The sequence below is a fragment of the Pararge aegeria genome, chromosome 18, assembly GCF_905163445.1.
Source record: "Pararge aegeria chromosome 18, ilParAegt1.1, whole genome shotgun sequence".
NCBI classification, from domain to species: Eukaryota; Metazoa; Arthropoda; class Insecta; order Lepidoptera; family Nymphalidae; genus Pararge; species Pararge aegeria.
The window spans coordinates 5,515,932-5,526,340 of record NC_053197.1 but is presented as its reverse complement, the minus strand read 5'-3'; positions in this window follow the sequence as shown (position 1 = coordinate 5,526,340).

The following is a 10,409-nucleotide window of genomic DNA, read 5'->3' as shown; positions in this document are numbered from 1 at the left end:
CCCGTCTCCAGAAAGCAAGTGGCTGATAAATGACAGATAAAATAACTATTTAAACGAGGTAACTTAAAAAAATCATACTTTTCTACAAACTTTTATCCCTTATTTAGTGAGTGCCAACGTCATGAAAGAAACCTGTACGAAGATTCAATTCATTTTAAACAATGAAAATTCAGCTAAATTTGCTATTGCACGCCTCATAAGCGAAGCGTTAAGGTGGGTATTACTGTCAGTGTACGCACACAGAGTGATTCTCCAACTTAAAATGCCACTTTTTTATTTTTTATTGCTTTTATAAGTGATTATAAATAGACAAATGTTGAGAAAAAACACTATTTTTAACACTGATGATATTTTTAAATCTCTTTTTATTATTTAAACTAATTAATAAATTGTTTAAAAAAGTTTTGTCTATTTAAAAATAATCTCAATTTTATTGTAATGAATATGATTATGAGGCGTGCACTTTTGGATTTTCCAACTATTTTTCATTTTTAAGCACGTCTATTTGAATTATCAGTCAGTCAGGTAACATCTTTCCATATGTATATAGACATAAATATTTATATACCTACTAAAATATAATTTGGAACTGGACGATGATTTATGTAGGTAGGTCCGTTAACTACATATATTAAGTTTGAATTTTAGGCCCTCGTAATCGATGTAGTACCTAAACAGTAATTATTCTGACAGACAGGCATCTGTCCGTTCGCGCATCACGCAAAAACTATTGAACTAAAAGAGTTTTCGTATGCCTATAGCTGATACTCTAAAGCTTAACGCAAACCTTGATGCATTCTCATCTATCTATTTACCTATTGGTTTCTGGGTGGCATCTTCCTACGGCCGTAACCTCCCACCAAGTGAAACTAGTCTGGTCCCGGGAAGGTCATTTGCGATTGTCAAAGTTTACGTATCTATTTGATTGAAGGTTTCAAATGATGGGCGTTTGAAGCACACTCCAAACGATTGTTGAAATATGTCCAAACAGTTGCATCCCAAGTGAAGGAATTAAATGACAAGTTTGTGTCTTATTGTAAGACTAGGAGGTCCCAGTTAGATCTAAGAAAATCTGGTAGCGTTGGATAGAGGAAGTATTTAGTAGTAGCGTTAGTGAATTAATGAAACCCTGGATTTCATTGATTAATTTATTGTTTCTCTTGCTAGTACAACAGGGCCACTTATACTAACTAGATGAAATTACATTATTTATGGATAACTATAACACAAATGAATAAAAGATGACATTAAACAGAAGGTATACAAGACATGATATTAATTTAAATATTGCAGAAAAGAGCTGTACGATCAATGTATAAATTAAATCACGCGAATCCCTCCGTGAGAAGTTTAAAGAAATAGGCATACTTACTGTAGATTCACAATATATTTATAATAATATAGTATTTGTAAGACAACATATCAGTCTTTATAAACAAAAAGTGGACATAAACAGTCGACTTACAAGAAATGGTCATAAATTAGTGTCATCTGCATATCGTCTGCGGAAGGTACAGAAGTCATTTGTGGGATTGAGTATTCGCTTTTATAATATGATTCCTAAGGTGATTTTTGAGCGGCTCTGCTTTCATCTCTCACAATACATAAAAATGAATTTTAAAATGTAAAATTTAAATTGTTGATGTTGGAAAAGAGCAACTTCTGAGTTCCTTGCCAACTTCTTCTCGGTAGAATCTGCCTTCCGAAACGGTGGTAGAGTCACTAAAAACAGACAGACGTTTCAAAAGTGCTTATACTTATTAGGCTTACTTGAAATATATGAATTTTAAATTTTTGAATAAACTGCCGTACCCCTCACAGGGTAGCCCGTAACTTTATTTATTTATTATTTTCAACTTACGCAACTTACGACTAGCTATTACACTGGTTTTCCTAATTTACTAGAGTAGACTTTAATATTCTGATGTATCTTCAACAAGATGAACACCCAGCCAATGAAAAACATTCAAGTTCATCACACAAACCTTCTCCAGTTGCGAAAATCGAACCCACAGCCTTGGACTCAGAAAGCAGGGTCTCTGCCCACTCCGCCAATCGGCCGCTAAATAACTGCTGAATTTAAATAGGTATATAAATGAAACAAAACAACCATCAGCCAAAATGAGTCTGCTAAAGTTAACCAGTTTCTGAGAAGAGAACCGGCTAGATAGAAATTACTCATCTATTATTTAGGTACCCATCTAATTTTCTATTTACTCGCCTTGCGAATGCGAACAGATCGGCGGACTGGTCGACCGACCTGCCAGTGCTCGCTCAACCATAAGAACGTATCCGGTAACTGGGGGGTGAATTATTGCGACTTCATTTACAGACGCGGGTTTTTATGACGAGTGTTTCGGCCTAGGTCATCGTTGTAGGTCCGAGTTAGGCCCTAATGCAAATAATGTGAATGCAGATAAAGTTTATGGTATGCCGTTACGTATGTATAAAGCGCACGTTGTAAACGCTCCTGGCTCAAGTCTTGGCTCTAGGATGTAATCATCTTCAACCTATTAAGTGGATAAAGCTTAGGGTGGCAGGCAGTGCTTTTAAGTATAAATAAAGCGCATGCCACTACACAGATACTTTTACGGATTTGTATAACACCATCAACCATTTACAGGCTCATTCACAGGGCACGCACTCTAAAAATGACAAAGGATTTAGAGAACTCTAAGGCATGCAAAATCCAAAATCCCAAATGTCCAAAGTCCCTTAGTGCCTGAAGACTAAAGTCTTCTTACAGTGCGTGTTGCCAGTGATGGTCGCTTGCTCTGGGCCTCATAAGAAGGCTCACAGTCACTCAGCGGGCGATGGAAAGAGCAATGCAAAGGGTATCTCTAAGTGATCTAATAAGAAATGAGGAGATACGTAGAGTTAACGACATAGCTCAACGATTCGAGAAGTAGAAGTGGCAATGGGCAGGGCACATAGCTCGGAGAACCGATGGACGTTGGGGTATTAAGAAGGTGGACAGATGACATCAGGCGAGTCGCTGGCAGCCGCTGAAGGCAATCGGGCCAGGATCGTCGATTGTGGAACTCCCTACAAAAGACCTATGTCCTGCAGTGGATCAATTGGCTGAATTGATAGTGAAGGCATTCCTCGATTTTTTATGCTTCTCCGGTAAAGCAAGTGTCGTTTTATGTCGTTGTTGTATATTTCTTGGTGTGTAATAAAGTATACTTTATTTCTTACTTATACATCTACTTAACTCAGTTCCCTCGAAAGGGAGGCTGAAGTCCTAACCAATAGGCTATCACTGCCCCAAGACAATTTTGGCGATTTATAAGTCGTGTAGTCGTGTAGTCGTGTAGATTGTCCTCGATGTTGGTAAATCGGGACGCCATTTTTTTCGTGTTTCATTCCCGTTTCTCATGTTTCTAGGTCAGATTCGTGTCGTCCCCTATCTAGAGCAATTTAATCTCGCGTAATTTATAGTCGTATAGTTTAGAATTTCCCCTCAAATAAACGAACGAAGCGTACACCGTCTGAGTTTTCTTTGAAACCTGTGAATACCCGTTTAAGCTTACCTATGTATAAAGCTATGTGTAGCTGTGCTATGTATAATTTTATTCACTCATATTCATTCGCTTTATTGCACAACCAAGAAAAGACGGTTTACAAAAGGCGGACTAAATGCTAAAGCATTTTCTACCAGCCAACCTTCGGAGAAAAACGTGTTGGCCAAAACCGTAACTTTAAAAAAAACATAAGTATATACACATGTAAAATACATACACATATACAATACATTTATATATACAGGATGTTTGGTGCATCGTGTGCCAAATCGAATCTGATGATTGGAGGGGTCTTTGGCTATCTCTTCAGCCCTCGTAAAAAAATCTTGCTCAAACGGTTTTTTTTATACTGATTTTAAATTGTTTTTTTAAAAATTGTAAAAATTCTACATTTAAATTTTAATAAAAAATAAAGTTGTTAAGTATTAATTAATTTTCTTTTTAATCTTTAATTTGTAACGTTTTACGCTTCTTTTGAAACTAGAATTACACGCCAGCAACATCTAGTTTTTGTTTTACAGCCCCGCAAAGTTTTTTTTACGTAAAAAAATAAGCTTGAACGTCAACTTTCGGTTTTAATAAAAAAAAAACTAAAAGTGATCATGTTCTTCCAATTTTTTTAAAACATCTCTGGACTGTCCCCTTTCTAATGGTGTGCAATATGCCATGAAAAGTAATTAGTAACATCACTAATTTTCAAATTTTCTATACGGCTTCGGACTACAACTGTAACAATACGTCAAAGATGTCGGGCCTGCATTCGAAACAGGGGTGAACAATTTGAGCAGAATTTGTAAAAATTATGAAATAAATGTTTCAAATGCAATGTATTATTTTTATTTCAAGTAAAACCTACGAAATTTAAAAATTTTACCTGCTTGTGAGTGTTATTTACGCAAACCCTTGTTTTTCTTTCACCTGTTGAATATTAGAAAATTGCGACCAAGTTTAGAAAATTTGAAAATTAGTGATGTTACTAATTACTTTTCATGGCATATTGCACACCATTAGAAAGGGGACAGTCCAGAGATGTTTTAAAAAAATTGGAAGAACATGATCACTTTTAGTTTTTTTTTTATTAAAACCGAAAGTTGACGTTCAAGCTTATTTTTTTACGTAAAAAAAACTTTGCGGGGCTGTAAAACAAAAACTAGATGTTGCTGGCGTGTAATTCTAGTTTCAAAAGAAGCGTAAAACGTTACAAATTAAAGATTAAAAAGAAAATTAATTAATACTTAACAACTTTATTTTTTATTAAAATTTAAATGTAGAATTTTTACAATTTTTAAAAAAACAATTTAAAATCAGTATAAAAAAAACCGTTTGAGCAAGATTTTTTTACGAGGGCTGAAGAGATAGCCAAAGACCCCTCCAATCATCAGATTCGATTTGGCACACGATGCACCAAACATCCTGTATATCTCTATAGATGGTTATGGTATTTTCACGCGTTTCTGTGAAATTTCGTCTTTATTTCAACTACCCATTGAAGGGAGTAATAAAGTATAAACATTTTTACACAGTACAGCTAGTTTTATATATATATATATAAACTAGTACTACAGTACAGTACAGCTAGTTTTATATATATATATATATATATATATAAATGTGCCACAGCGAAGCGTGGCAGGGTAGCTGTACTGTACTGTAGTACTAGTTTTATATATATATATATATATATATATAAACTAGTACTACAGTACAGTACAGCTAGTTTTATATATATATATATATATATATATAAAACTAGTTTTATATATATATATATATATATATAAACTAGTACTACAGTACAGTACAGCTACCCTGCCACGCTTCGCTGTGGCACATTTATATATATATATATATAAACTAGTACTACAGTACAGTACAGCTACCCTGCCACGCTTCGCTGTGGCACATTTATATATATATATATATATATATATAAAACTAGCTGTACTGTGTAAAAATGTTTATACTTTTATATATATATATATATATATATATATATATATATAAACTAGTACTACAGTACAGTACAGCTACCCTGCCACGCTTCGCTGTGGCACATTGTGATTATTTTATTATATATCATGCTAAAATTTCGGTCGGTGCAGAACTCCGATATTAACAATTCCGATATGCTTACTACGTACCTACTTCCGTCGTTTGGCGTAACGTTTACCGTTCACGCATCGCACGCATCAGAATCTCTAAAAAATAATATTTTTTGCAGTTTTTGCAATATCTCTTACTAATGATAGTAGCCATTGGTCGTAGCGTGATGTTATACAGCCATAATTGTTACTACCGATGCGATAGCGATGCTGTCCTGTAGAAGCTGTTTGCTTTTCCGGGATAAAAAGGAGCCTATGAGCTATTTCAGACTATATTGTAGGTATCTCTGATACATTTTAGCCAAATCAGTACATTCGTTGTGGCGTTAAAGCGTAACAAACCGATGGTCCTGGAAAAGTAGCCAATCAGATGCAGCTGCGTCCAAAGCCAAGGTAGCTTTAAAGGTCGTCAATCTCCGATAGGAGACAACACAGCAAGAAGAAGAAGATGTATAAAGCCGAAGTTTTTTTTTCTTTGTTTGATCATACTTACTACTCTCTGTAACTACCAGTCGGATTTAAAAAATCTTTATTGCATTTGACAATCGAATTCTAGGGCTATACCACCCTTATTATCGAGAAATGGGCGCTTAGAAAGAAAGTTGGCACGCTGGGATTTCGTTTGATTATAAGGTTAGAGTTAAGAAACATCTAATGTTATTATTATTCGACTTTTTTTTCTTCCTAGCCATTATTATGAGATATCTATCTATTGAGTTTTATTTTCAAAAAAATCTCCGGTGCCTGAGAGAGCACGTGTCTTAAGTAATATTATAATGAATGAATGAATGAATATACTTTTATTGCACACCACAAAAATTACATAAAAAAAATAAAAGTATAACAAAACAACATACACAATTTGGCGGCCTTATAGCGCGCTTCATAGCGATTTCTTCCAGGCAATGAATGGCGAAGAAAACAAATACAGAAAATGGGTTGGTGGTGCACATATACATACCCATAATATAAATATATCATTAATGAATGAATGAATGAATACACTTTTATTGTACACCACATAAACATAACAAATTAACAGTAAAAATTTAACAAAAGGTATACAATTTGGCGGCCTTATCGCTACATAGCGATCTCTTCCAGGCAACCAAAGGCGTTAAAAACAGCTCAAGAAGAGAGGTAGGTGGTGCATTTAACTGTACTGTATTTCAAATAAACATGCATAAACCTATATATACAAATATAATATGTATATATAACAAACTTACAATAAAATATATAGATAGTGATAATAATTAATATATCATTACTTAAATAAACATATATAATATATATAAAACAATATATAATATATATATTTATTTATTTATTTATATTATCGACTATAACCCACTCGATCGATATTATAATTAATTAATGTGTGGAAATCCCTAGAAAAGACCTATGTGGTTGAGATTAACTTGTAGTGCAGTTTACTAAGCAACATAAAATTTGTAATTCATTGAACGGAAATTGCATATTATTATTTTATTATGAAACAAATTAGCGAATTAAATCTTCGACATGGGTCGCAATAAGTTCAACGTTTATATAACACGTAAGTAAGCTTTAAGAATAATCCATTACATAAATGATTAAAAGCTTTGGTATGAATTGCTTTAACTTCATTGCTACATTTTCATTAATTTACAGTGAGATGTTGACAACAAGAAACAAACCCCGGTGAATTTGTTATGGGCGCTTATTAGACCAGGGCTATAAGAACCCTCCCCGCAAACTCTTGGGGAAGGTAAGATCTCTTCCAGTAAACTAAAGATGAAAACTAAAAAGCTAAGAGGCATCGTAAGCGATACAATAAACATTAAATACTTACGAATATCTATACTTAAAAAATACTTATCTACTAATTTTCAGCCCGACACAAGAATCGAATCCAAGTCCTTGTAAAGTTGTATTCATTATTCAAACAGGTCAACCGCTAGATAAATGATCAGTTTTAATTGTTCGTTTATAATCAAAATCTATGGAAATTTTTACACCGCGTTTAAGAGGAATTCAATCACCCACCTAAAGTGTTTATGGTTTAGAAAAAAAGGATTGATATTAAGTTAATTACCTGCCAGGCGAAACGTCCTTTTGTCGGTCGGGTCCTCCGAGTTCATTGATTCCGTTCCTACGCCCCCCGGCCTGGCTCATATAACCCTGACCTGCTAAGCAGAACCCCACTTCACCCTACAAAACCACCGTTTTAGTTCACAATCGCAATACAGAAAGGGGGGCGGGGTAGGTCAACTAAAATGGCCGCGGAACGCCAACATGTGTTTGTGGCATTGGCCCGTGTGTTTGTGGCAATGGCCTCTACATTCCATCAATGTAAATTCAATTTTATTTTTTACGCGATAAAATTCAAATTACATTGCAAGTAAATTCGGAGGTTTCGCTATTGCTATTGTTTGTTGGAATGTAAACCTTCATGGTTACAGAATAGCGTTGTTTTTTGAATGACTTATTATTGTTTGGATAAGTTATTAATGACATATTAATCTGTATGAACTCTCGGTTTAATTTAGGTAGTGATAGGTACGTTTTCATTGGATATATGAATTGTGAAGCTCAAAGAGTTAAAAATGATCATTCAGGAAAAATATTACCAACCGCAACGTGCGTTACTTTTTTCCCATGTTTCGCGAATATATTATCGACAATAAAAAAAAAATTATGAGTCTATAAAGATACAAACGTGCATTTATTTACATACCCTCATCAATACGTTTTTACATTGAAGTAAAATGATTGAACCTTTATTTTAAAATAAAAATGTTGCAACTACAGCTACGAGGTTAGGTGCCAAACGTTTCCTGATTTAAATAGGCATATTGTTATCGTGTTTGTTTGTTCATTGATCGTTTTTAAAGTGGCTGAGAATTAAGAACATACGGAATCCTCATTCAACAATCATTGCATGCAGTGCATTGTGGGTGTCCAAAAACAGAGAAGACTTCCCGACCACGTCTCACTTCATATTGCTGGCTTACAAACTTTTCCCAATTTTCTCATTTTATGACAAAAGTTTAGAAGATTAGCGGTAAAATAATTACTGTCAACTGCTTAATGATTGAAGTGACTAACCGCCTGTTCGAGAAACACTTCTAAAGTCGTGTACACGGATTCTGTAGTTTCTTAATTCTGTGGTTATTTACTTATGAATAATAGACATTATATGTTATTATAAATGTCTGATATTGTTAAGGTTTACTAGTTTAACTTAGACGATTCATAATTTATTTCAATATTGCTTTAACATGACAAGATCAAGACAAAATTGTCTGTTTGTAGTGACTACCGGAAACCCATATTGTACCGAGAAGATGCCGTCGAGTAATCACCATTTTCCATTTAGTAGTGAAAATTGCCTCTTTGTCTGATGTAATGTTAAATCCATAGCTACGTTGAGATAGTTTGTGGTTACTTTTTATGACCACACAGAAACACTCACTGGGATGGGATAAAAAAAAAATAAGGGATTGTTCACATAAACTGGTGCATCTTAACTTACGAGGAATCGGATAATAATATAACTGCGAAAGAGCGTCTGTTGTTTTTGTCCTTCAATCATGCAGCAAAATTGGCGTGTTTTTTTGCATTCAATTCAAAATTCAAAGGTCATTTATATCACGTAGGCCTAATATAAGAACTTCTGAAACGTCAAGTATATCTGTTCGTAGTGACTAAGAACTAATATAGAGATAGTTTATGGGTCGGTGAGTGCCATCAAAGACAGCCAAAGAGCAATTCCATTAAACTCTTAAGACCTACGTTTATATTCTTCCGGCTTATTCTTCCTGCCCGCTGATAGAGTCACTACAAACAGACATACTTGACTTATTAAAAGTTCTTATATTGTTCTTAAAAAAAACACGCCAATCTGTTGCTTCGTTGCTGCATGATTGAAGGAGAAAAAAAAATAAAAAAAAAAAAAAAAAAAAAACAGTACCAGTCGCTGTTGCCGCACGCGGCAGTGAATGAGTGTAATGTAGATTAGGATAGTTCGAGTAGGACCATTTGAAATAAATTAATTTTGTATTTTGTAACATTTAGAGGGAAGTTACTCATGCATGAAATAAAAAGCGAGTAAAACAAAATGTGTATTCGTTTTTTGTTAAAAATGTATTTAATGGGGATTTAACAATGTCTGCATGGCTAGCATTGGCAGGAGACAATTATATCCCCGGGGAAGGATAAAAAATTATCTTCTCGCACAGCTTTATCAACTCTCAGAGCATTGGCGCACAAGTGGAAATAATATCTTAATAATGTATGTGTAATATTAAACGGGGGTAAACTTCTCCTATTCCATGTTCCCGTGCTTTAATTATATCCCTTGTCAGGGGATATAATCGGGGGATATAATTTTTGTCTCCTGCTAGCCCTGCAAGTGGTTTAGAAATAAATATGTGGCTTTAGCCTTCGGTTGCCTGGATTAAATCACTATGTAGCGATAAGGCCACCAAATTGTACTCTCTTGATCTATGTCTTGTCTCTGTAACTACTTTTTTCTGTGGTGTACAATAAAAGTGTATTCATTCATTCATTCATTCATAAAGCAACTTTTTGAATTTAGATATTTCGCCATTAAAATAAGCTCAAGATTTCATATTACATATTTTAAATCTATACTAATATTATAAAGGCGAAAATGCGTTTCTTTTTTTGTCTTTACTTCACGCCCTTATTAATAAAATATATGAAACTATTACATCCGTTCAGTAGGTTTGGAGATTTTTTTTTATTTTCCAGTTTACGTTAGCCCTTGACTATATTT